Consider the following 225-nt stretch of genomic DNA (forward strand, 5'->3'; position numbering starts at 1 on the left):
ATACATTTTACAGTTTTAGGACTAAAAAAATATAAGATAAGAAAGATAAGATAAGAAAAATATAAGAAAATAGGAGCGTACCACCTGCTTTTGTTCCAAACTTCTGTCTCCTTGTGTCCACATGACACTTATTTTGGTTAAAACCCAAAGAAAAAACAGTTTCAGGTGATATAAAGAGAAGTCACAGAATCTATCATTGTTCAGAGTGTCTGAGATGACTCTCAG

This window comes from Austrofundulus limnaeus, unplaced genomic scaffold, assembly GCF_001266775.1.
Source record: "Austrofundulus limnaeus strain Quisiro unplaced genomic scaffold, Austrofundulus_limnaeus-1.0 Scaffold516, whole genome shotgun sequence".
Lineage (NCBI taxonomy): Eukaryota > Metazoa > Chordata > Actinopteri > Cyprinodontiformes > Rivulidae > Austrofundulus > Austrofundulus limnaeus.